At 36.4% G+C, this 27,118-nt stretch overlaps 1 protein-coding gene across 3 annotated transcripts in view; it reads left to right on the forward strand.

Annotated features, from left to right (window-relative positions):
* The window catches only part of TAOK1 (TAO kinase 1), a 149,959-nt gene that overhangs the window by 11,290 nt on the left and 111,551 nt on the right, over positions 1-27,118 (forward strand). Inside the window, exon 1 of one of the 3 annotated variants that reach the window (XM_070562792.1) lies at positions 830-1,022. The exons of the other annotated variants lie outside the window; for them this stretch is intronic. The gene's annotated coding sequence lies outside the window, so the exon portion shown is untranslated. Of the gene's footprint in view, positions 1-829; positions 1,023-27,118 lie in introns of those variants that run through there. 3 annotated transcript variants of the gene reach the window in all.

Below are 27,118 nucleotides of genomic sequence, written 5' to 3' on the forward strand. Positions count from 1 at the left end.
TTGAAGAAAAGTAGGAGTGGAAAGGGTATTATATACCTGAGACCATGGAAGATCAATATCTAAAGATTGATTACTGATAGTTTGTGGCTATGGCTGTTTATGTGGTGTGAGATGGATTATTTGGTAAAATGCAGTTGAAAAGGTACTTTGGGGCCATATCTTTTTTCTTTTTCTTTTTTTTTTAACTATTTAATTGAGGCATAATTAATACAGCCAAGTGCATAAATATTAAGTGTAAGCTTGTTGAATTTTTGTAGTTGTATGCACTCATGCAAAACAAGATATGGAACATTTCTAGCACCTCTTACAGTTATTTCTTGAAGGACTATTTTTGTTGTGCTCCTAATTGATGTGAAAATCATTATAAAAACAGGTGTGATATCAGATTTTTGTTTTAAAAAGATTACTCTGGAGGTATTGTGGAGAATAGATGGGCAAAAATTATATGTAGGGAGATTTGTTAGGTTATTACAGAAGTCTAAATAAGGAGTAGAGCTAACATCATGGATTTGAGAGAGATTAAGGCAGAAAAATTGATAGAATTGGAGGCTTACCAGAGGTAGGGAAAAGGATATGTTGTGGATTACTTTATTTTGCAAGGGAACAAGGAAAAGATAATGATTTTGGCTTTCGTTGTGTATCAGTCAGGAGAGACCAGGTTATGTTGTGATAACAGACCAGAAATTTCAGTGGCTTTTAACAGGACAAATATTTTTTGCTTGACATGCTATATATGTAGTGTGGGTTGGTGCGGAATTCTACTTGTTCTCACTATGCAATGTCACAGACTAATGGAGGCTCCATCTCAACACATGGTTCCGTGATCTCCATGGCGATGGAAAGGAGACTTGCTAATAACTCTCTGGCTCTTAGAGTGTCTACCTAGAAGAGGGTAATGTCATTTTGACTTATCGTTCATTGACCAAAGCAAGTCTTAACAGGCTTAAGAGATTTCACAGAGGGTAAGGAAGTGCAGTCCTACTGTGTGTCCTGAAGAAGGGAACTGAAATATTTCAGCCATGGTAAATATTTGTCATGTGTTGAGTTATGGCTTATTTAGTCTTTTAAAAAGTGAATTATGTTGACATTTATGGTAAGAATTTTAGTAGTAATAAGAGCCATCATTTACTGAGCATTTACTGTGTGCTAGGTACTTTAAGATATATTTTTATTTTTATTTTTTTATGGCATCTCTGCAAGGTAGATGGCAGTCTCATTTTAGAGTGGGGAAACTGATGCTCATGAGGGTAAATAACTTGTTTAAGATCACATAACTAGGGGACGGCCCCGTGGCCGAGTGGTTAAGTTTGCATGCTTCACTTCGGCAGCCCAGGGTTTCGCTGGTTCATATCCTGGGCGGGGACGTGGCACCGCTCATCAAGCCGTGCTGAGGTGACATCACACATGCTACAACTAGAAGGACTCACAACTAAAAAAAAACATTTTCAACTATGTACCAGGGAGCTTTGGGGAGGAAAATGAAAAATAAAATCTTTAAAAAAAAAAAGATCACATAACCAGTGAGTGATAGAGCCAGGAGTACGTAAAGCCTGAACTAGTTGTACTCCGCTTGGTTGAGTAGAACCTACTTGGCAGTAGGTTGGAGGGAGGAAAAGACCCTCTTTGATTAACTAATCAATCAAAATTAATTAGATTTAATATTGTTGATTAGACAAATGAATTAGCAGTGTTATTTTTCATCCAAGATTTTTCTGAAATTTTACAAGTTTACACTATTTTACTGCATTTTAAAGATTCACAGATTAGGGGCTGGCCTGGTGGCGCAGCGGTTAAGTGTGCACATTCTGCTTTGGCAGCCTGGGGGTTCGCTGGTGTGGACATGGCGCCACTTGGCACGCCATGCTGTGGTAGGCGTCCCACATATAAAGTAGAGAAAGGTGGGCACGGTTGTTAGCTCAGGGCTAATCTTCCTCAAAAAAAAAAGACTCACAGATTAAAAGTGCTGTTTCTTATCCATTAATTCTGTTTTTTACCACCTTCTGATTTCTGCCTCTGTCAGTCTGCTGAACCTGTTCTCTAAGCCTACCTTTTTATTATAAGTGTTTGAATGTGAGAATCTTTCATCAGTTCTTTGTACATGAAATGCTCGTGTATGGGATTTACTTCTCTATTACTCTTAGAAAGTGAAAATTTCCTTTCAGGTATGTGAATTGCTAGTCACGGGATGTTGGTAATTAGAATATGAGGGAGTGTAGCTGTTGGGAATAGAAAAGTCAGGTAGAAGCCTGAGTCAGGAGTAGGAATTTTTTTTTTTATTGAGTTATTGATAGGTTACAATCTTGTGAAATTTCAGTTGTACATTAATGTTTGTCAGTCATGTTGTATGTGCACCACTTCACCCTTTGTGCCCACCCCCCACCCCACCTTTCCCCTGGTATCCACTAAACTGTTCTTAGTCCATAATTTTAAATTCCTCATATGAGTGGAGTCATACACAGATTATCCTTCTCTCGCTGGCTTATTTCACTTAACATAATTCTCTCAAGGTCCATCCATGTTATTGCAAATGGAATGATTTTGTTCTGTTTTGCAGCTGAGTAGTATTCCATTGTATATATGTACCACATCTTCTTTATCCATTCGTCTGTTGATGGGCACTTAGGTTGCTTCCACGTCTTGGCTATTGTAAACAGTGCTGCAATAAACATTGGGGTGCACAGGACTTTTGGGATTGCTGACTTCAGGCTCTTTGGATAAATACCCAGTAGTGGGATGGCTGGATCGTATGGTAGTTCTATTTTTAGTTTTTTGAGGAATCTCCATACTGTTTTCCATAGTGGCTGCACCAGTTTGCATTCCCACCAGCAGTGTATGAGGGTTCCTTTTTCTCTGCAACCTCTCCAACATTTGTTGCTAGTAGTTTTAGATATTTTTGTCATTCTAATGGGTGTAAGGTGATATCTTAGTGTAGTTTTGATTTGCATTTCCCTGATGATCAGCGATGATGAGCATCTTTTCATGTGCCTATTGGCCATCAGTATATCTTCTTTGGAGAAATGTCTGTTCATGTCTCCAGCCCATTTTTTGATTGGGTTGTTTGATGTTTTGTTGTTGAGTTGCGAGAGTTCTTTATATATTATGGATATTAAGCCTTTGTCAGATATATGACTTGCAAATATTTTTTCCCAGTTAGTGGGTTGTTTTTTTGTTTCAATCCTGTTTTCATTTGCCTTGAAGAAGCTCTTTAATCTGATGAAGTCCCATTTGTTTATTCTTTCTATTGTTTCCCTTCTCTGAGAAGGCATGGTGTCCGAAAAGATCCTTTTAATACTGATGTCAAAGAGTGTACTGCCTACGTTTTCTTCCAGGAGCCTTATGGTTTCAGGTCTCACCTTTAGGTCTTTGATCCATTTTGAGTTTATTTTGGTGAATGGTGAAAAAGAATGGTCAATTTTCATTCTTTTACATGTGGCTTTCCAGTTTTCCCAGCACCATTTGTTGAAAAGACTTTCTTTTCTCCATTGTATGCCCTCAGCTCCTTTGTCAAAGATGAGCTGTCCAGGGGCTGGCCCCGTGGCCGAGTGGTTAAGTTCACGCGCTCCGCTGCAGGCGGCCCAGTGTTTCGTTAGTTCGAATCCTGGGCGCGGACATGGCACTGCTCATCAGACCATGCTGAGGCAGCGTCCCACATGCCACAACTAGAAGGACCCACAACGAAGAATATACAACTATGTACTGGGGGGCTTTGGGGAGAAAAAGGAAAAAAAAAAAAAAAAAAAAGATAAGCTGTCCATAGATGTGTGGTTTTATTTCCGGGCTTTCAATTCTGTTCCATTGATCTGTGCACCTGTTTTTGTACCAGTACCATGCTGTTTTGATTACTGTAGCTTTGTAGTATGTTTTGAAGTCAGGATTATGATGCCTCCCGTTTTGTTCTTTTTTCTCAGGATTGCTTTAGAAATTCGGGGTCTTTTGTTGCCCCATATGAATTTTAGGATTCTTTGTTCTAATTCTGTAAAGAATGTCATTGGGATTCTGATTGGGATGGCGTTGAATCTGTAGATTGCTTTAGGTAGAACAGACATTTTAACTATGTTTATTCTTCCAATCCATGTACATGGAATGTCTTTAGGCGTAGGAATTTTTGTAAGGAAACCTTAGGAAAGATGAAGGGAAACAAGTAAATCTGATCTGTAAAATTGTCTTCCTACTCTGTTGGAAAGAAAGAGCTTGTCTTTGAGAGGCTGACAGTACTTTGAGAAGAAGTTAATGGGTATAGCTAAGGCTCTTTAGAATGGGGAAGGCCTGTAAGAAGTTAGGTAGAGCATTTCCATCATTCAAGCTGTCCTTGCATCTTGGGACCATGATTGGTCTTTGGAAAATGGCAGCTTTTGCTTTAAAACCAGAAAGGCCTTAAATAATGGAAAAAAGTGAAATTATTTGGAATAAGTTATAACCATACATGGTGTAAAATTAAAAAAATACAAAAAGATATACCATGAAAAGTAAGTTATCCTCCCATGCCTGTCCCCTACCCACCCTGTACCCCTTCCTACAGGCAGTCACAATTCTTTGTGTATCTTTTCAAAGATAGTTGGCATTAAACATTTGAATGATGGATTAGGCATGGGGGAAAAAACCCCTCTTGTATGCATGTCTAGAGAAAAGCAGTACATGTTTACAAACACTTCATCAAAACTTTGAGGAGGAGACACTTGAAAAATTTATAGTTAGCAAATTAACTATGCGGTGCACTTGGGTAATTTAAGATATATAAGTGTTATTGGTATTCTCTTAGTAATTTAGTATGTGCAAAAAAATGTAAAAAATTTTCAAAGAGCATAAATCCACCTGTGACCTTAGTCCTCCTGACCGTGTTTTCTTTTTTAGTATCTTAAGTGCCTAAAACATCAGTTTGTTTATTAGGTAGATTTTCAGGGAGGAGGACTTTGAGTTCAGACAGAGATTCTCTCCCTGTTTGCAAAATACTTTAAGTGCTAGGAAAAAAAAGGTGTTCATGAAAGACAGGTTTAGAATTCACAAGGAGAATAAACTGATGTGTGATCCTTTATGTCCTCTGCTTCCTTGTAATCCTTAACACTATTTATCATTCCCTTCCTTCTTAAAAATTTTGTTTTACTTTTGCTTCTTTCTGACTGCCCCTAACTGTATATGTCTTTTAGCACTTGATACTTTGTTTCTTAGTCTGGTCCTTCTTCTCTCTTTCCTTCTTTCCACTGCGTCTCCCAGCCCGGTTCTTTATACCCAACTGCCTACCTGAGGATGTCTTGTACCTCTTGGATATCTGTGGAAACATCAGGTTCAGCAAATCTAAAATGAGCTCATCTTTTTCATCTCCTCTTGCAAAAGGTTTCCCTTATTTACCTACCTGTTTCAATGTTAATAATGTGTTTTGTGTTTTTTTGTTTGCTGGGAAAGAGTCGCCCTGAGCTAACATCTGTTGCCAATCTTCCTCTTTCTTTTTTTTTTTCCCCTCATCAAAGCCCCGGTAAATAGTTGTATATTCTAGTTGTAAGTCCGTCTAGGTCATCTATGTGAGCTGCTGTCACAGTGTGGCTACTGACAGACGAGTGGTGTGATTCTGTGTGTTGGAACTGAACCTGGGCCACCGAAGTGGAGTGTGCGAAACTTTAACAACTAGGCCATCAGGGCTGGCTCAGTAATCTGTTTTTTTTAAGTCAGCCTTACCCAGATATAATTTATTTGCAGTAAAATTCACACCTTTTTAGTGTATGCATTAATGGCTGTAGCCATCACCCTAGTGAAAGATACAGAATGTTTTTATTTCCTCCGAAAATTCCCTAGGCCCCTTTGCAATCAGTGTCACTCTACTCTTGTTCCTAGGCAGCCACTGATATGATTTCTGTTATTATGAATTAGGTTTGTCTCTTCTAGAGTTTTATAGAAATGGAATCATTCAGTATATATTGTGTTTGGTTTCTTTCTCTCGGCATCATGTCTGTGATGTTTATCCATGTTGTTGCATGTATCAGTAGTTCATTTCTTGTATTGCTTGTAATATTTTAGTGTTTAGATATGCTGTAATTTATTTTTCCATTCACTTGTTGATTGATATTTGAATCATTTCCAGTTTCTGGCTATTACAAGTAGAGCTGCTGTGAGCATTTTATGTAGAAGCTTTTTATGGACATATATTTTTATTTTTGTTAATTACCTTTCTAAAGTCTTGCAAGCTAGAAACTTTGGGATTTTTTTTTATTCTTTTAATCTCTTTCCTCCCCTGTATTCATCCAATAGATTATGAAGTCACGGGATTTCTTTCTTGGAAATCTGTTTCATCCTTTGTTCTTTTTTCCAGGGATCTTTAACAGTATTGTGAGAAGCTACTTTTTATTTTGTGAAGCCTTATTTTAGGAGTGGGGGATATAAGGGTGATCATGCAGATTGTGTCCTTGCTGAGTGAGGTTTATAGTCAGGTGGGAATGCTGACTGAAATTGATGAGAGGGTGATGCTGACATTGAAGTTACAAGATAGGGGAAAAGGATGTTGCTGTTGAAAAGGGATGCACTCCATCCCTGTAAGCACCGTTTTAGTCCGTTTTTGTTGGTAGGCTAAGGTTGCCACTTTTAGTTTGTTTTGGTTTTTGTTTTGTTTTATATTCATGGATATGTATGTAGTGTGGAGTGGTGAAATTACTTGAGCAAATTACTTAACTCTCTGGGCCTCAGTTTCATCATCTGTAAAGGGGATAGTAATAATAATACTTGTCATAGGGTTGTTAAGAGGACTAGATTCGTTATTATATGTACAGCTCTTAGAACAATACCTGACATATTGTGTTATATAATTGTTAGCTAACATTATTACCTTAATTCTAAATTACTTAAAAGGCTATCTTTTCCTCTCCCATTTCAGTTTCTTTTACATATTGCTATAAGATTTATCTCCTAACACATCACTCTTCTGTTACCTGTTCAAACCTACAGAGGTACTGTATCATCTGGCAACTCTTGGTGTGTCTTTTTTTCCATTGTGGTAAAATATACAAACAGTAACATGCACAAATGTAGTTTTACAAATGTATCCACCACTTAGATTAAGCTATAGAGAGTTTCTAACATTCCAGAAAGTTTCCTCTTGTCCTTTCCGCCTCAACAACTAAGAGAAAGAACAAGGACAATATAAGCAGCTGGGAACAATTTCATGGAAGACTTGAATGGACAGGGAGAAGAGGACAGATGAGATCAAAAGGGACATCATGAACATCTTCCACATCTGTTTTGACTTCTTTACCGTAGATTGTTTTTGCAAATAAGTCATCTTTTTAAAATTGAGGTATAGTTAACATATAATTTTATATTAGTTTCAGGTATATAGCATAATGATTTGATATTTGTATGTATTGTGAAATGATCACTACAATGAGTCTAGTTACATAATTTTGTGTGTGTGGTGAGAACTTTTAAGATCTACTCTCAACACTTTTCAAATATGCAATACAATATTAGTAACCAGTGTCATCATGTTGTACGTTACATCCCTGTGACTTATTTTATAACTGAAAATTTGTATCTTTTGACCCCCTTCACTCATTTTGCCCACCCCCTGCCTCTGGTAACTACCAATCTATCCTCTGTATCCATGAGCTTGTTTTTTCTTTTTTTTGAAGATCTCACATATAAGTGAGATCATACAGTATTTGTCTTTGTCTGACATTTCACTTAGCATAATGCCCTCAAGGTCCATCCATGTTGTCCCAAATGGCAATATTTTCTTTTTTATGGCTCAATAATACTCCAGTATATGTATACCACATTTTCTTTATCCATTCATCCATCACTGGACACTTAAGTTGTTTCCATATGTTGGCTATTATAAATAATGTTGCAATGAAGATGGGGGTGCATATATCTTTCCAAGTTAGTGTTTTTGTTTTCTTTGGATTAATACCCTGAAGTGGCATTGCTGGATCATATGGTAGTTCTATTTTAAGTTTTTTGAGGAACCTCCATACTGTTTTCCATAGTTTCTGCACTATTTACATTCCCATCAATGTGCAAAAGTGTTCCCTTTTCTCCACATCTTCACCAACACTTGTTATTTCTTGTCTTTTTGATAATAGCCATTCTAACAGGTGTGAGGGGATATCTCATTGTGGTTTTGATTTGCAGTTCCCTGATGATTAGTGGTGTTGAGCATCTTTTCATGTACCTGTTGGCCATCTGTATATCTTCTTTAGAAAAATGTCTATGTAGATCCTCTGTCCATTTTTAAATCATATCGTTTGTTCTTTTGCTCTTCAATTGTATGAGTTCTTTATGTATTTTGGATATTAACTCATTATCAGATGTATGATTTGCAAATATTTTCTCCCGTTCTGTAGATTTCCTTTTCATTTTGTTGATGATGCAAATAATTTTTGTTTAACTTTTAAGGTTATCTGTGATTGGCCCCCACCATATCTATGCAGACCTATTTCTCGTACTGTGCAGCACACAGACTTTATTATACCTGCTCTGTGTTCATGATGTCCCTTTTGATCTCATCTGTCCTCTTCTCCCTGTCCATTCAAGTCTTCCATGAAATTGTTCCCAGCTGCTTATATTGTCCTTGTTCTTTCTCTTAGTTCTTTTTGGCTCATTATCAGTATCCCAGTTTAGTACTTTTTTTTTAAAGATTGGCCCCTGAGCTAACAACTGTTGCCAATCTTTTCTTTCTTTTTGCTTTTTCTCCCCAAATCCCCCCAGTGCGTAGTTTTATTTTAGTTGTGGGTCCTTCTAGTTGTGGCAGTGAGACACCGCCTCAGCATGGCTTGGTGAGTGGTGCCATGTCTGCACCCAGGATCCGAACCAGCGAAACCCTGGGCTGCTGAAGCAGAGTGTGCGAACTTAACCACTGAGCCACTGGGCCGGCCCCAGCAGTTTAGTACTTAATTAGATATTTCCCCTTTTTGTAATTACTTAATTGTCTTAACTTTAGTAGGACTGTGGTTGTTTTGTATCCCTTATAATGCCTAGCATAGGACACATAGTACTAATTGTTGAATAGAACGTAGTTTAATTTGTAAAATTTAAGTTCTCTGAAGTGTTGGACAGCAAATAGCAGCTGTAGTAGAGAACTTGACAATGGGCTAGGACTTCTGTTTATAAAATCACAAGAAGTAAAAAGCACAGCTGCAAGAACCTGCGTAGATCTTGAGGCTATCCCAGTGTGTTAGACTGCAGAAGAATCTGAAATTTACAACTCTAAAGGATCATAGAGATAATTAGGCATCACTACTGCCCACTTAATGCTGAAATCATGCAAATTGTTGTGTGGGTTACAGTAGGTCTGTGAACTTCCTGAGGTTGTATGCAATTTCCCTTGTATGTGCACATGTGCATTTTTCTGGAGTAAGAATCTGTAATTTAATTGGATTTTCAAAGATATTTGTGACTCCAAAATGTTAAGATCCTGTGATCTAACCAAAATATGACATTTTACAGATGAGATAACTGAGGCCCAGAGATAGTTAAGACACAAGAGGAATGACTTATTCGTACAGTCATTATTATTCACAGTAATGATCCTGAGTCAACAGGAAAATAGTATGTTCAGTGTGCTGTGCTTTATTAAAAGGGAAACAAGATTGTATGGAAGTATCTAATAGAGTTAGGAAATCTTTCCATCCCAAATGGTTAAAAAAAACTTAAAAAAATTGAGGTGAAATTCACATAACATTAATAATTTTTTTTAAAGATTTTTTAAAAATTTTTTTCCTTTTTCTCCCCAAAGCACCCCGGTACATAGTTGTATATTCTTAGTTGTGAGTCCTTCTAGTTGTGGCATGTGGGACATCGCCTCAGCGTGGCTTGATGAGCAGTGCCATATTCGCGTCCAGCATTCGAACCAACGAAACACTGGGCCACCTGCAGTGGAGTGCGTGAACTTAACCACTAAGCCACGGGGCTGGCCCCAACATTAATAATTTTAAAGTGAGCAATTCAGTGGCATTTAGTACATTCACAGTATTGTGCAACCACCACCTCTTAAGTTCCAAAGCATTTTACTTAGCCCAGAAGCAAACCTTTTGCCCATTAAGCAGTTTCTCCCTCTTCTCCCCTTTCCCCTGTCCCTGATAACCACCAATCTGTGTTCTGTCTCTGTAGATTTGCCTATTCTGGGTATTTCATATAAATGGAATCATACAATATGCAACCTTTTGTATCTGACTTCTTTCACTTAGCATAATGTTTTGGAGGTTCATCCACATTGTAACATGTATTAGTACTTCATTCTTTTTTACGGCTGAATAACATTCTGTTGTATGTATGTACCACAATTTGTTTATCTGTTCATCTGTTCGTGGACGTTTGGGCTGTTTTTATCTTTTGGCTGTTGTGAATGTGCTGCTGTGAACATGCATGTACACGTACTTCTTTGAGTACCTGTTTTCAGGTTTTGTGGGTATATACCTAGGAGTGAAATTGTTAGGTCACATAGTAATTCTGTGTTTAACTTTGAGGAACTGCCAACTGTTTTTCACAGTGGCTGAACCATTTTACATCCCCACTGGCAATGCACAAGGCTTCCAATTTCTCCACATCCATTCCAACAGTTGATATTTTCCATTAAAATTTTTTTTTTTTATTATAAGCCATCCTAGTGGGTGTGAAGTGCTACCTCTTTGCGGTTTTTATTTGCATTTCCCTAGTGATATGTTGAGCATATTTTAATTTGCTTATTGGCCATTTGTGTATCTGCTTTGGAAAAATATAAAATAAACTTGATTCTCAAAGAGATGTGTTTAAATTACTGAGAAAAATCTTTGAAGATGTAAAATATTTGGTGTTACTATATAAGTAAATGCCAGACTGTTAGAAATACAAAGTACTATGGGTAATTAGAAAGAGGAGAGATGGTGAGACTTGTTTAAATTTTCTCTGAAGGAGTTTAAGACCCCTTCTAATGTTAATGTACAATTATAAATGCAGATAAAGTAGTTTTGGGGCTTTTCTCACTTCAAATATTTGAATGTTGTCCTTTGACTTGACATTGAAAGATGACCATTCAATTTTATGCATTAAAAAGAAAATTTTTGATGTTGTATTACTTGATTTCAGGTGACTAACATAAACAATATAATACATTAAATAGACAATAAAAAAATAAGCAGGTGAAAACAAAAGGATAACAAGATGAATCCTCTAGTAAAATACTCTGAAAGTATCTATGATATTTACTGTTTTTTTAAGCTTTGATAAGGTATAATTGATACACAAATGGTTGCACATATTAAGTGTATACATTTTGATGAGTTTAGACATAAGTATACACCTGTGATGCCTTCACCAAAATCAAGATACTAAACATATCCATCACCTCCAAAAATTTTCTCCTGTCCTTTTGTGGTGGTGGTGGTGGTTGTTGTTTTGTTTTTGTGGTAAGAACACTTAACATGAGAACTGTCCTCTTAACATATTTTCATGATATTCGCTATTGAAAGAAATGGATTGAGAATTTGTTCCTCCTTGCTTTTTTCCAAAGGAAGGAGAAAAAAAGTCACATGTAAGATTCACCGTGCCCATTAAATTTAACGAAAAAAAGCTAGTTATTTCATGAGAAATCTTAAAGAAAATAATTGGATCATCATAAAAGGGGGGTTATATATTGGAAATTAATAGAATAAATCAAATAGAACATATTGAGTGGCTTCTTCCATTAATGCAGTCTAAAGGTACATATTTGTCATCTTTTGGCCTTAATTTTAAAATTATGTTGAGTAAAATTTTTTTTAACTGATTTGAGATTTTAGTTTCTCTCTTTGGAATTATATTTAGTGCTGTCTTTGGTACTTGGGAGAGACACCTTTTGAACTCAGTAATTTTCTCAAAGAGGTAAGTCTCTTCAAGACAGAGTTATCTTTTACTCATCTTTTGTTATTTAATATTTGTTAAATGAAATTGCAATTGTTCCTATATTTGCCTCTTCCACTAATCATTTATGAATCCCCACATCTAGGACAGCGCCTGAGACTTGGTAAAGGCCTAGTCAATATTGAGTGAATTATGCTAATTTTGATTTACCTATTATTTTTGTTTGTTTGTTTTTGAGGAAGATTACCCCTGAGCTAACATCTGTGCTCATCTTCCTCTAGTTTACATGTGGGACACCTACCACAGCATGGCTTGCCAAGTGGTGCCGTGTTGGGGAACCCTGGGCCACCAAAGCAGAACAGGTGCACTTAACCACTGTGCCACTGGGCCGGCCCCTACTGATTGGTTTTGATGTGTAGTTACATCAAATAAAAGCAACCTTGGTTCAAGCTTGATAGAAATAAGAATACTTGATCTTCTTGTAGTCCCTCTTCCCCCATGAGTTATTGTATATCAGAACATCAAACATTATTAACCCTTAATGTTAATGGTTTGCTATGATAATTATATCTTTTAACTTATGGTCAAAACTGATATTTCTCCCTCTAAATTTTTTTTTTTTTTTTTAAAGATTTTATTTTTTCCTTTTTCTCCCCAAAGCCCCCCAGTACATAGTTGTATATTCTTCGTTGTGGGTCCTTCTAGTTGTGGCATGTGGGACGCTGCCTCAGCGTGGTTTGATGAGCAGTGCCATGTCCGCGCCCAGGATTCGAACCAACGAAACACTGGGCTGCTTGCAGCGGAGCGCGCGAACTTAACCACTCGGCCATGGGGCCAGCCCCCTCTCCCTCTAAATTTTTATATTTTTTTCTTTCTTTCTTTTTTTTTTTTTTGGTGAGGAGGATGGAGAAATATCAGTTTTGCTAACATCTAACTAACTTCTGTGCCAATCCTCTGCTACTTTGTATGCGGGATGCCACCACAGCATGGCTTGATGAGTTGTGTGTAGGTCTGCGCCTGGGATCCAAACCAGTGAACTCAAGGCTGCCGAAGGGGAGTGTGCGAACTTAACCACTATGCCACCTGTCTGGCCCGTAAATTTTTACATGTTTTAAAGGATTTTTTTCCTCCTCTTTTTTTTGGTAATTTTCCTTTTACTTAAAGAACTATTACAATAATTTCTTAGAATAAAATACATCTCTCAATTTGCTAATGTTTAACTGCAAAAGAATAAGTATTGTGAAAATTTAAATTAAAAAAGTAAGTGCTGGAATTATCATTTTAATACATAGCTCTCAGTAGTTGAGGGCTTATAACTTTGGAGATTTCACTAAAGAATCAGGCATTCATTTTTAATTTTTTTCCAGATTTATTAAGATATAATTGACATGTATTTTTAAAAATTCTATAATAATCAGGCTTACAGAAAAGTTGCAAAGTTAGTAGAGTGTTCAGGTATGCCCTTCATCCAGTTTCCCCTGGTCTTACATAACCATAGAATAATTACCAAGAAAAGGAAATTAACATTGGCATAATATTATGAACTTAACCTCAGCCCTTATTTGAATTTTACCAGTTTTTCCACTAATAACTCTTTTCTGTTCCAGCATCTCACACTACAGTTTGTTGTGTGTCCTTGGTCTCCTCCAGTTTGTGATAGTACCTTACTCTTTCCTTGTCTTTCATGACCTTGACACTTTTTTTTAACCTTGACACTTTTGATGAGTACTGGTTGGTTATTTTTAAAATATCTTTCAATTTGGGGTTATTTGGTCTTTTCTTATGCTTAGATTAAGGATATGTATTTTTGTTAAGAATACTATGGAGTGGTACTGTGCCCTTCTCAGTACATGATATCAGGGATGTAATACATGATGTTCATGTGTCTTATTTTACTCTTGATGTTAACTTAATTCATTTGTTTAAGGTGGTATCTTTCATGGTACTTTTGTCAAAACTAGGAAACTGACATCAGTTATATTACTAACTAAACTCCAGACTTTATTTAGATTTCAACAGTTTTTCCATTAATGTTCTCTTTCTGTCACAGTCTCCCCTGGAATGTAACAGGTTTTCAGTCCTTTCTGTCCTTCTTGTTTTTCATGACTTTGACAGTCTTGAGGAATGTTGGCTAGGTATCCTGAAGAGTGTCCCCCAATCTAGGTTTGCCTGAGGTTTTTCTCGTGATTAGCCTGCGGTTTGGGGAAGAATACCACAGAAGTGTAGTGCCTTTCTCATCATATAATATCAGGAGGTACGTGATATCCAAATGACCACACTGATGATATTAGCCTTCCTCATTTGGTTAAGGTGTTCACCAGGTTTCATTACTGTTTTTCCTTTTCCCTACTCTATTCTTTGGAATTGAGTCACTAAGTCTAGCCTGCCCCTTAAATGGGTGACTTTGATTTGCATTTCCTTGATGTCTCTTCATGTGTTTATTTGCCGTCTATAGCTCTTCTTCTGCTAAGTGTCTGTTCAAATTATTTGCCCCTCCCCTCCATTTTAAAAGTGGGCTGTTAGTGTTTAGTTATGAATTCTTTATATATTCAGGGTATAAGCCCTTTATTAGATACATGTTTTGCAAATATTTTCTCTCTGTCTATGGCTTGTTTTTAATTTTCTTAATAGTATCTTTCAAAGAACAGAACTTTTCAACTTTTTTAATGTCTAGTATATCAGTTTCTTTCTTTTATGGGTTATGCCTTTGGTTTTATATCTAGGGAATCTGCATAAAACAATGTCACAGAAAATTTTTGTCCTATGCTTTGTTGTAGAAGTTTGAAAGTTTTAGGTTTTGTATTCAGGTCTGTAATTTATTTTGAGTGAGTTTTTGTTTAAGAGTAAGATAAGGTTTTTTTTTTAAACGTATTTCATAACATTTATTGAAAAGACTGTCCTTTCTCCATTGAATTATCCTGGCACCTTTGTGGAAAAAACAATTGATCATATATCTGTGTGCCTACTTCTGGACTCTTATCTGTTCCATTAGTCTATGTTTCTATCTTTACACCAATATCATAATATCTGGATTACTGTAGTTTTATAGTCTTGAGTTCAGTTAGAGTGAGTCCTCCAACTTTATTCTACTTGAAATTGTTTTGGCTGTCCTAGGTGCTTTGCTTTTTTGTGGAAGTTTTAGAATCAGTTGGTCAGTTTCTACAAAAGAAGAGTACTGGTCTTTTGAGATTGTGTTGAATTTTTGGATCATTTTTGGGGAGCATTGACAACAATATTGAGTCTCCCAGTCTACAAATAGGGTGATTCTCTCCATTTATTTGGGTAATCTTTAATTTCTTTCATCAGTTTTTGTAGTTACCAGCATACAAATCTTGCATGTATCTGTTACATTTATCTCTGAGTATTTAATGATTTGTGATGTTGTTGCGAATGTCACTTTTCCCCCATTTCAGTTTCATTACTAGTGTGTAAAAATATGATTTTTTTTTTTTTTTTGAGGAAGATTAGCCCTGAGCTAACTGCTGCCAGTCCTCCTCTTTTTGCTGAGAAAGACTGGCCCTGAGCTAACATCCGTGCCCATCTTCCTCTACTTTATATGTGGAACACCTCCCACAGCATGGCTTGCCAACCGGTGCCATGTCCACACCTGAGATCCGAACTGGCAAACCCTGGGCCGCCGAAGCGAAACATGGGCACTTAACCGCTGTGCCACCAGGCCGGCCCCATGATTGATTTTGTGTATTGATTTTGTATTCTGCAAGCTTGGTAAATAAATTCACTCACTAGTTCTAGTAGCTGTTTTGTAGTTTATTTGGGATTGTTTATGTAGACAATTACGTTTATAAATACAGTTTTATTTCTTCCTTTCCAATCTGAGTGCCTTTTCTTTTTTTTGTCTTATTGCACTGGCTAGGTCCAGTCCTTTGGTACAATCTTGAATAGCTATGGTGAGACTGGATATCCTTGCCTTATTTCCCATCTTATGGGGAAAGTCTTTAGTCTTTTATGATTACATAGGATATCAACTGTAGGATTCTTATAGATATTCTTTAACAGGGTAAGGAAGTTCTTTCTATTTTCAGTTTGCTGAAAGTTTTTGTCATGAATCAATTGCACTTTGTCAAATGCTTTTTTTTTCTTTTTTGCATCACTAAGATTGTAGGGTTATGCTTTTTCAGTCAAATGGCATTCTTCTGTTTTTTCTTCTAATCCTTTGTGCTATTGTTGTCATTATGTTATTCTTGTATGTAGGTTAAAATCTCCAGGTTACATTATTGTTATTTTTGCTTAAAACAATCCATTATATTTTAAAGATAACTAAAAGTTATTTTAAAGTCTTGTATTTATACCATATATTTACCATTTCTTTTTTGTTTTTTTAAAGATCGGCACCTGAGCTAACAACTGTTGCCAATCTTCTTTTTTTTTTCTGATTTTTCTCCCCATATCCCCTCAGTATTTAGTTGTATATTTTAGTTGTGGGTCCTTCTAGTTGTAGCATGTGGGATGCCGCCTCAGTGTGGCCTGATGAGCAGTGTCATGTCCGTGCCCGGGATCCGAACCAGTGAAACCCCGGGCCACCAAAGCGGAGTGTGCCAACTTAACCACTTGGCCCCGGGGTCGGCCCATATTTAACATTTCTACTGCTCTTTATTTCTTTGTATAGATCCCAGTTTGTGTTCAGTATCATTTTCTTTGTGCTTGAAGAACTTGCTTTAATGTTTCTTGTAGTGCAGATCTTCTGTTAATGAATTCTCATAGATTTCGTTTGTCAGAAAGTCTTTATTTCACCTTAATTAAAAGAAACCTTTTTGTTTGATATAATTGTAGGTTCACATTCAATTATGAGAAACAATACAGAGAGATCCTGTCTACTCTTCACCCTTTTTCCTCTGATGGTAACATCTTGCATAACTATAGTACAATATCACAATCAGGAAATTGATAATGATAGAATTCATTTGATCTTATTCAGATTTCACTGATTTTACCTACACTCCTTTGTGTATGTGTTTGTATGTATATTTAGTTCTACGCAGTTTTATCACATGTAGATTAGTATGGCAAGTACCACAGTCAAGATAGAAAAGAGTTCCATCACAAGGATCACTTCTGCTACCCTTTATTGTTACAGCTGCGTCCCTGCCTTACCCACCCCAATCCCTGGAAACCACTCATCTGTTCTCCATCTCTATAAATTTGACATTTATGGAACGTATGGAATTATACAGTGTATGACTTTTTGAACTAAGCTTTTTTTCACTTAGTATGATTCGCTTGAGATTCATCCAAGTTGTTGCATGTACTAATAGTTTGTTCTTTCTTATTGCTGAGTAATAGTCCGTGGTATAGGATGTACCACTTTTTGTTTAACCATTCACCTGTTGAAGGATATTTGGGTGTTTCACAGTTTTTGCTGTTACAAAAAAAGTACAGGCATAGAAATGGTGTACAGGCTTTTGTGTGAACATAAGTTTTGCTTGTCTAGGATAAATATCCAAGAATGCAAATGCTGTGTCGTATGGTAAACACATGTTTAGGTTTGTAAGAAACTGCCATATTTTTCTAGACTATCTGTAACAGTTTACATTCCTACCAACAAGATATGAGTGATTCAGTTTCTTCACATCTTCACCAGCATTAATTTAAATTGTGGAAAATAAACATAACATTAAATTAACCATTTTAAGTGTACAGTTCTTGCCATTAAGTACATTCACATTGTTGTGCGACCCTCCCCACCATCCATTTCCAGAACCTTTCATCTTTCCTAACTGAAATTCTGTATCAATTACACACTAACTCCTCATTCCCCCTCCCCATAGCCCCTTGCAACCAGCATTCTACTTTCTGTCTCTATGAATTTGAGTACTCTAGGAACATCATATGAAAGGAACCATACATTTGGCCTTTTGTGACTAGCTTATTTCATAGCATTTGTTTTATAATAATTTTTTTATTTTAGCCATTCTGATAGGTGTGTAGTATCACCTTAGTTTTTCAAATACATTTTTACTGTATATTATATTCTAGATTTTTTATATATATTTTGTCTAGATTGACAGGTTTTTTTCTTTTAGGACCTGAAAGATGTCATGCCATTATGTTTTGACTTGCATAATTTCAGATGAGAAATATGCAATCATTCTTATCTATGTTCCTCTTTAGGAATATATCTTTTTCTCTGGCTACTCTTAAGACTTTTTTTCATCATTGGTTTTTCAGCAAGTTGATTATCATGTGCCTTGGTGTTGATTTGAGGTTACCCTGGTGGTGGTTATTGAGCTTCTTGAATCTGTGGGCTTATAGTTGTCATCAAAATTAAGAAATTTTTGGTCATTATTTCTTCTAATAAGTTTTTAAAATCCACCTCTCATGTGGTACTCTAATTGCATATTGGTAGACCATTTAGTATTATCCCACAGTCACTGAGATTCTACACATTTTTTTCATTCTTTTTTTTGCCTCTGCTCTTATTTGGTTAGTTTTTATTTTCATGTCTCCATATTAATGAATCTCTTTAAAAGTTAGAGATCTTTTCTTCTACAGTGTAATATATGCTATTAGTCCCATCTAGTACACTTTTTATTCCTGAATCGTATTTTTCATCTTTTGAAGTTCCATTTTGATCTTTTTTCTCTTTCTTTTCTCTCCTTATTATGTATATGTTATTTAAATGCTTGAAGATATTTATAATAACGAATTTAATGCCCTTTTCTGCTGATTTCTCTTTCATTATGACATCTGTTTTTGTTAACTAGTTTTTCTACTGGTTATGGCTAAAATTTCCTTTTTTTTTTGGTTTGTCTTTTAGTTTTTGATTGAGTGTAATATGTTGCCACTTTTACTTTTTTGTATCCTGATTTTTTTCCCCTATATTTAAAAAGTATTACACTGTTTAGATTGGCAGTTAAGTTACTTGTAAAAGGATCAGCTTGATCCTTTTAGGGCTGGTTTTATTTATTTATTTTTTGGTGGGGAAGATTGGTCCTGAGCTAACATCTGTTGCCAATCTTCCTCTTTTTTTGGCTTGAGGAAGATTGTTGCTGAGCTAACAACTGTGCCAGTCTTCCTCTATTTTATATCTGGGATGCTGCCACAGCATGGCTTGATGATCCATTGCTTGTTCAGTAGCGTATTGTTTAGTCTCCACATCCTTGTGCCTTTCTCAGCTTTTTTCTTGTAATTAATTTCTAGCCTTATAGCATTATGATCAGAGAAGATGCTTGTTATGATTTCATTTTTTTAAAATTTGTAGAGGCTTGCCTTGTTTCCCAACATATGGTCTATCCTTGAGAATGTTCCATGTGCACTTGAGAAGAATGTGTATTCTGCTGTTTTAGGATGAAGTGATCTATATATGTCTATTAAGTCCAGTTGTTTTAATTTGTCATTTAGCTCCACTATTTCCTTGTTGATTTTCTGTCTGGATGATCTGTCCATTGATGTGAGTGGGGTGTTGAGGTCCCCTACCATTACTGTGTTGTTTTTAACATCTTCCTTTAGGTCTGTTAATAGTTGCTTTATGAACTTTGGTGCTCCTATGTCGGGTGCATAGATATTTGTAAGCGTTATTTCTTCTTGATGAAGTGTCCCTTTGATCATTATATATTGTCCCTCTGTGTCTCTCTTTACCTGCCTTATTTTGAAATCCATTTTGTCTGATGTAAGAATTGCAACACCTGCTTTCTTTTACTTGCTATTAGCTTGAAGTATTGTCCTCCACCCCTTCACTCTGAGCCTGTGTTTGTCCTTGGGGCTGCGGTGTGTTTCCTGGAGGCAACAAATTGTTGGATCTTGTTCTTTAATCCATTTTGCCACTCTGTGTCTTTTATTGGAGAGTTCAGTCTTTTTACATTGAGGGTGATTATTGATGCATGTGGACGTAATGCTGTCAATCTGTCGCTCATTATCTGGTTTTCCTGCATTACCTTTGTTTCTCGTTCTGTCTGCTTTAGCCTACCCATTGACTACTGCAATTTCTTATGCTGGGTTTCTTAGATTTTTCCTTATTTATGTTTTGTGGCTCTGTTCTGTTTTTTAGTTTAGTGGCTACCCTGAAGTTTGTATTTAGAATCTCGTGTATAATATAGTCTATTCTCTGGTGGTCTCTTACTTGGCCTAGACTGATTTAGTCCCTTTGCTCTTCCCCTCCTAAATTATTTTCATTTCTTATTCCAACTCGTGTTATGAGTTTGTAGTTAGAGTGATAAGATCGTCTTTGCTTTGGTAGTTTCCTTACCTTTATCCTAATGCTATAGTTGAATATTTGCTGTCCTATTCTGGTTCTATCTGTCTCCCTACTCTGTGGTTTGTGACCCCTTTGTCCCTTTTTTCTTTTTTCAGGTATGAGAGCCTTCTTGAGGATTTCTTGTACTGGAGGACTCTTGGTTACAAATTCCCTTAACTTTTGTTTGTCTGGAAAAGATTTAATTTATCCTTCATATCTGAAGGATATTCTTCCTGGATAGAGTATTCTTGGCTGAAGATTTTTATCTTTTAAAGTTTTGAATATGTCACTCCATTCTCTCCTAGCTTGTAAGGTTTCTGTAGAGAAATCCGCTGAAAGTCTGATAGGAGTTCCTTTGTAGGTTATTTTCTTCTGCCTTGCTGCCCTGAGTATTCTTTCTTTGTCTTTCATTTTTGCCATTTTTACTACTATATGCCTTGCAGTAGGTCTTTTTACATTGACAAATCTAGGAGATCTGAAAGCTTCCTCCACACACATTTCTCTCTCAATCCCTAGATTTGGGAAGTTCTCTTCTATAATTTCATTAAGCACACTTTCTGCTCCATTTTCCTTTTCCACGTTCTCGGGAATTCCTGTGATTCTTAAATTCTTTCTCCTCATTGAATCCGCTATCTCTCTGATATTTTCTTCATTCTCTTTAATTCTTAGTTCTCTTTCTTCCTCTGTCTGGAGCCATTCAGCCTGTCTATCTTCGATTATGCTAATTTGCTCATCTATGGTGTCTACATGGGCATTCAGGGAATCCGTATTCTGTTTTATCTGGTCCACTGTATTTTTCATTTCTAGTAATTCTGTTTGATTCTTCTTTATAATTTCAATTTCTTTTGTGAAGTAACTCCAGAACTTGTTGGCTTGTTTCTCTGTCTTTCTCTCTACCTCATTGAGTTTTTTGATGATAGCTACTCTGAACTCATTTTCACCTCGTTTACCTATTTCCAAGTCCTCAGGGCTTAATTCTGTGTTTTTATTGTTTTCCTTCTGGTCTGGAGCTTTTATAAATTGCTGTCTTTGCACACGATGGTAGAATTCGGTTGCAGTTACAGCCTGTCGCCACTATATGGGGGTGGAGAGCTGCACGTTCTGAGCTTTCTACCTTCAGGCAAGATGGCGGCACCCAGCGCGGTTTGCTGGGGGGAGGGGCAGTTTCTCTCATGCTCTGATCTGGATTTTGATCAGCTCTCCTTCTCTGGTCTCCGGGGGCCCTGGCTTGATGGGGTCCCCGCACACGGAAGCTTTCCCCCATCAGTGGATTTCCACTGCACCTGCAGTGGGAGTCCTGGATGATCCCCTGGTTGCTCAGCCCCTCCCCCACTCCTTCCCTCACTCTCGGCAGTGATCCCAGTCTCTAGGGCAGGGAGCAAAGTTCTCTCTTACCCCGTTCCAGCTCCTCCGAGGGTGGCTACAGCCTCTCTGTTCTCTGTCTTCTTACTCTGTAGGTCTCTGATGGTCTCGGCATTAGGGGTCATTGGTTGAAATTCAGTTTTTCCATTTCTTTTGTTTTATTTTGGAGGGGAGAGAGTCCCGGGTGGGCTCACCCCGCCATTTTGCTCCACCTCCTCTTCAGCATGGCTTGATGAGCAGTGAGTAGGTCTGCACCTGGGATCTGAACCTTGTGAACCCCAGGCCTCCCAAGTGGAGCACACAAACTTAATCACTGTGCCACCAGGCTGGTCCCTTTTTAGGGCTGTTTTTAAGTTTCATTAAGGTGAATTTAGAGTAGTCTTTATGCTAGTGCTAATTTAGCCGTACTGTTAAGGTATGACTCTTTTGGCGTCTCTGCTGAATGACCCAGGTCTTCAATGTGGAATCTCCACTGTCGTTGATTTGGAACTCAGACATTTCAGAGCCTTGTGTTACCTTTGAGAATTCAGCGCCCTAACAGTTCTTTGCCTGGCCCTGTGGAGTTTGACCCTATGCATGTTCAACTTAGTATTCAGTCAAAGGAATACTAAGACATCTCCTAAACAGTTCTGAAATTCTTTCCCTAGAAAGCCCACTTTCTCTATTCTATTTCAGTTGACTTTGGCTTCCTGAACTCAAATCTCTGCCTTCTCAACTCAGAGAGACTGCCATGCTTTGCTTGAAACCCCTTTTCCTGTACTGCATTCTGTTAAGGTGTTTCCAGGTAGAAAGCCAGTAACCATAGAACTTACCTTGTTTGTTTCACTCCTCTCAGAGATTGTAGTCATGTGTTGCCTCTTGTCCAGTGTCTGAAAAGGAATTGTATATTTTTCCAGTTTTTCAGGTGTTGATGACAGGAAAGTAAATCCTGTCCCTGTTATTTTATCGTTGCTTAGAAGTGGAAGTTGATCCCGAATTTGCATATACGAAGTTTCGAAAACAGTTTGCTTGGTTTATATTTTGTCTTAGTATTTTGGCCAATACTGCAACATCACCATTGATTGAATTGTGACAGCATGCCCTTGACGCATGGTCCCTCTTTTGTCTTTTGGAAGAGTTAGTAGGAGAATGTAACCCATACAGAAATAAGTGAATGCAGAATATGTGATAAAACAGGTAAAAAAGTGACATGAGAGTTTTTTATACAATAATTTAGTGGGTTAATGGAATCAATAAGAATTTACCTACCAGGGAACACTTGACATAGATTTGGAAGGATGAAAAAGATTTATAAGCAGAAATGGTGTTTAGTGGATAGCATTTCAAGTGGAGAGCATAGCATTAATAAATATATGTAATGCCATTGTTGAGAAATATCTTTAGAAATATAGATTGGATCCAAATGAGGAGAACCATGAAAAGTCAACCTAGAGAAGTTTGTAATAGTGGGAGGTTGTGGGCCATTTAATGTTTTCAGGCAGGAGGGTTGAGTGATGCTTTAGAGGTACTGTAGAGATCTTATATGAATCGAGGTGTTGTATCCATTAGGGTCTTTGTTTGCAGGCAGAAAAGTGAAGCTGAGGTCAGAGAGATTGTTACCTGCCCAAGAAATTAACTGCCCACAGTTAGTATGTTGGCAAATCCAGTTTAGGGACTTGGATAATATGATTCCAGAACCTCTGTTCTAAGTTACTGTGTGTTCAAGGCTCTGAGGAAAGAGGAGCATGGTCCTCCATAAACTGAGAAGCCTGTGTCATCAGAGGACAGGAAGTTGGAAGAAGATGAAGCTAAAGAGGTAGGTAGGGTTAGACCATGCAGTTCCTTGAATGTCAAGGATTTTTGTTTCAACGAAAGTACAGTATAAAGGCATTGAACACTTAAATAGAGGGAATGACATAATCAGATTTGTATTTTGAAAGATAATTCTGGTTGTTGTAGGCCAAATGGATTGGAGAGGGGCCAAGAGTGGATGCAATGACACCATTTAGCAGGTTGTTATGGTAAGTAGCAGAGTGAGATAAAGTGGTAGCTGGATGGAATAAGGAGGTTATTGTGGAGATGGAGGAAAGTGGGCCAATTTGAGAAAGATTTAGGAGAATGAATCTACAAGACATGGTGATGGAATGGGTTATGAGTAAAGGAAAGGGAGGTGTCAAAAAATAACTCTTGGTTTCTGAATTGCTGACTTGGTTACATTAGGTTGGTTCACTTTATTTTGTATAGGACACAGAGAAAGAGCATTGATTTGAGTGACTAGATTATGTTAATTAAGTTAGAAGTGCCTTTGAGATGTTCAAGTGGAGAGGTCAAATACTTAATTTTATAGTACCTTTGAGCTTTCTGTGTAGTAAATAAATGCGCTGCCCATTCTTTTGTCCCTAATAACATCGCTGATTAGTACTTTTCTAGGGCTTTTTCACAGTTGTTATCTCTTGAGTTACTGGTAATAAACAAGAATGTAAATAGAGTTTGACTTTCAGTTATTAGAGCTAATAAGAGAATGTGAAAAGATTCTTTGATCTAGGAGGCAACTAAGGCAAGTATGTTAGGACAGTTCTCCTTTGGAGAATGGCAGAACCCAGAATATACCCTGGGAAAAGACTAGTGAAAAGAGGGCAGAAAGGGCTAATCTAAATGTAAAACAATTTAAAAGCAATCTGTTTTGAATATTAAAGTTAAATGTTTCCTTCCTTTTAGTAATAAAGGAATTATTCTTGTTTTACCTAAACTTATAATTATCTAAGTTACTGTAAATCTACAATGGGAATAGTTATACCAGAAGGAAAGTATTTTTCTTTAGCTCCCCATTGTATTTGTTTGATTCTGCACTGATAAATCACTGTAGTATTACTTTATACATTTGGGCATATTGGGTATTTTAACTATTCTCTTTAAATTTTCTTGAAAAACAAAAGAGGCGTGACTAATATTTCTTAAATAAATTAAAAACTATTCTAAGTTTATTAGGTTTTTGTTTGTTTGTTTTGAAGATTGGCACCTGAGCTAACATCTGTTGCCAATCTTCTTTTTTTTTTCTTTCTTCTTCCCCCCAGTCCCCCTAGTACATAGTTGTATATTCTAGTTGCGGGTCCTTCTGGCTGTGCTATGTGGAATGCCTCCTCAGCATGGCTTAGATGAGTGGTGCCGTGTCTGCACCCAGGATCCGAACCAGTGAAACCCTGGGCTGCTGAAGCCGAGTGTGCAAACTCAACTGCTTGGTCACAGGGCCGGCCCCTAGATTTTGATTATTGAGCTTAGATCAGTAATTTCCCTTTATCAGAAAATATGTTACCACTCTTTGATGCAGATTTTATAACCTCTAGGTATTGTAATATTGGTGTTTGTGTCACTGATATTTTACAATTCTCTGGAAAAATAGTTTTAAAAGTAAATTATGTATGGATGTAGAACATTTGGAAGATAAAAAACATCTGTGATTTTACTACTTAGAGATATCACTGTTTTGGTGTATTTCCTTTACTATTGCTTCTCTGTATCTTAATGTATAGGCAGTTTATAGTGTAGTAGTTAAGAATGGGGATTCTAGAATTAAACCCCCGGGCTCAGATTTCTGTTCTACTACTTACTAGCTATGTGATTGTAGCAAATCACTTACTTTGTCTGAATCTTGAATTTCACATCTGTAATAGGATAATAAAAGTAAACGTAATATGAGGATAATAAAAGTAAACATTACTGTTTGCTATGTGCCAGGTACCTTGCTAATTATATTATGTATAAAATGCTGATTCTTATAATACGTCTACTTAAGAGCTACTTAATAGTGCCTTTAAGAGGATGAATTAAATAATGGATGTAATGTACTTAGTATAGTATTTAGGACAGTAACAAATATTGCTTATATATTTTTAAAAATTGCGTTTATACAATATATTAACCTGTTATTAAAGCCGTTGTTGTGGCCACATTCCCATGCCATTAATAGTCTTTGAAAATGAAATTTTTAAGATGGCTTTATAGAAATTCATCAAGTGGACTCATTTACTCATCTCTCTAGTGATAGACCTTTAGATGTTTCTAATCATTTTGCTGTTACAAATAATGCTGTTATGAACATATTTATTATGATTATTTCCTTAATTCTACAGATAGAATTGAGTCAAAGGCAGAATATTTTTAAAGTTCTTGATATTTAGTCCTGTATTGCTTTCCAGAAATGTGAATCAGTGTACATTCTTACGTATGTATGAGAATGTACCTTTGAGAGCCCTGGGTGTTGCCATTAAAGAAAAAATCCTTGAAATTTCAATTTCCTAAAAAATCCTTTGTTTTCATGTGTGGTTTTATTGGTGTAGTTTTATTGGTATAGAGTGAGCTTACTTGGTGTATTCTTTCTTTTGAGAATTGCCTATTTTATTGAAGTTATTTTCTTATTTGTATGACTTCTTTGTTGATGTCCTTTATTTATATTAATATAAACTAGCTTGAAAATATTTTTAGTAGTTTGAGGTTTGTCTATTAATTTCAACGTTGTTTTGGGAAAACTTTTTCATGTTTTAAAATTTACATAGATATAAGCTATTCTTTTTTGTTGAGGTTTCATATTTATTTTTGTCTTTAGTCCTTTCCCATTATGACATAAGAAAAAAATTTAAATCATTTTACTCCAGTTTTTATTTGTGATTACACTCATCAGTCTATCTCTGATTGATTTTGGCATATGATGTATAAGGTATAGGAATCTAATTTAGCTTTTTTGAAGTAGAAAACTTGGAAATGGGAAATAGGTTTTGTATTCTACTTCAGTTCTAGGGAAATGAAGGAAGGCTATGATAAGGATTATGGAACTGCATCTAAGCCTTGAAGAATGCTTTGGTGGATTACCTGTGTCTTCCATAGGTATGAGGGAAGGTTATTGAGAGCATGGTGACAGTATTCATATCTGCAATCTCAAATTTAAGCATTGTTCCAATATTATTTATTGACTATTCTATTGGAAATATCATCTTTATATGAATTCAAAGTAAAATTGGTTGGTGGATTTTTTTTTTTTCTTGTTTTGCTGTGTTTTTTTCCTGTTATTAGGGTTATGGTAGTGTCAAAACATTTAAAAGTTTTCCTAACTTTGAAGTTTAAAAGTACTCACCAATAAAATTATCAAATTCTAAATCATAATTGGAAGTAACACTTTGTCACTCTTTCTGTTTATTCTCCTGTGGTTTTCCGACCTCTTGAGCAGGTTTTAGTAATTATTTTAAACTTGGACTATTAGGTTGTTTCCAGTTTTTCTCTTTCCCCAACTTTTTATTTTGAAAAATGTAAAGTTGATTGAAAAGTTACAAGACTAGTGCAATGAATATCCATTGTACTCTTTATGAAGATTCACCAATTGTCAACATATATAACATATAATAACTATTGCTATGTTAGGTATACACAGGCTTTTTTCCCTCTAAGCTGTTTGAGTTAGTTGCAGACATGACTGTAAGTACTTCAGCATTTATTGCCTAAGAACAAGGACATTCTCCGGTGCACAACAGAATTGCCATAGTCAGGAAATTTAATAAATACAATACTCTTATCAAATATACAGTCTATATTCAGATTATTCCAGTTTGTCACAGTGGTGACTTAAAAAAATTTTTTAAATTTTTATTGAGGTTACGATAGTTTACAGCATTCTGAAATTACAGTTGTACATTATTCTTTTTCTTTTTCTTTTTTTTTGAGGAAGATTAGCCCTGAGCTAACTGCTGCCAATCCTCCTCTTTTCGCTAAGGAAGACTGGCCCTGAGCTAACATCCA

The sequence above is a fragment of the Equus przewalskii genome, chromosome 10 (assembly GCF_037783145.1).
Source record: "Equus przewalskii isolate Varuska chromosome 10, EquPr2, whole genome shotgun sequence".
Classification (NCBI taxonomy): Eukaryota; Metazoa; Chordata; class Mammalia; order Perissodactyla; family Equidae; genus Equus; species Equus przewalskii.